Genomic DNA, 1,008 nt, shown 5'->3' on the forward strand with positions numbered 1-1,008 from the left:
GTCAATGCATGTACTGTGTAATTTTAAGTATAAAAAATAAAGACTTGCTGAGCTGGGGAAGCAGAAAGAGCTAGGAAAGAGGGCAGAAGGAAGAAGAAAGGAAGGAGAAGGAAGCAGAAAGAAGTAGAGACAGAGCCAGGGAAGGCAGAGCTAGGAGGAAGAAGAGAGCAGGAGGGAGAAGGCAGAGAGAACAGACAGCAGAGAGCAGAGGGCAGACAGCAAAGAGAACAGGAAGCAGAAGCAAGGGCAGAAGCTAGAGAGCATAGCTGGACAGCACAACAAGTTGAAAAGCCTCTCGAGTTGTATTCATTCATTTCTTCACCCGACGTTTCCGCGTATTCGCTCATGTCCCACGACCCCCGCGGAGGGCAGGAACCCCTGCAGCCAAGCATCTTAATATTATTCCCCTCTTTTACTCCTTCAAACCATGCTTCAATCCCTGTATCCCGGACCTCTGTTGTTCCAAGGTTGTGCATACCTCTTCATTTACCTCTGTTCCACTTAGCCCATGCGAACCTGCCTAACTGTTCTCCCATCAGCTTTGTTCTTCCATTCCTCTCCCCATTCTTGTGTATTGTTGTTCCCCACCACTCCCCTCTAGCACCTAAGCTAACCTGTGTCTATTCCCTACTCTGTGTTCTATCTTCTCCTCCCTCCCTTCCCTCCTTTCATCCCATACATTCTGGTGATCAGCAAATATATATATAACTCCCTCCCCCTTTTAGGGTGGGTTCTTTTTCTTAGTCTTTTACAATAATGGTCCTATGCAGAATTTCTCTTTTGAAACTGACTAATTTCACTCAGCATAATGTCCTCAAGGTTCAACCATGTTTTGCGGTGGCTTGCAGCTTCCTTGTTGTTCTTAAAGATAGCATAGTATTCCAATGTGTGTATGTACCACAGTTTGCTTATCCATTCTTCAATTGATGGGCACTTAGACTGTCTCCATCTTTTTGCTATTGTAAATAGTGCTGCTATGAACATTGGTGTGCACATATCTACTTGTGT

This window comes from Chrysochloris asiatica, unplaced genomic scaffold, assembly GCF_000296735.1.
Source record: "Chrysochloris asiatica unplaced genomic scaffold, ChrAsi1.0 scaffold00012, whole genome shotgun sequence".
Taxonomy (NCBI): domain Eukaryota; kingdom Metazoa; phylum Chordata; class Mammalia; order Afrosoricida; family Chrysochloridae; genus Chrysochloris; species Chrysochloris asiatica.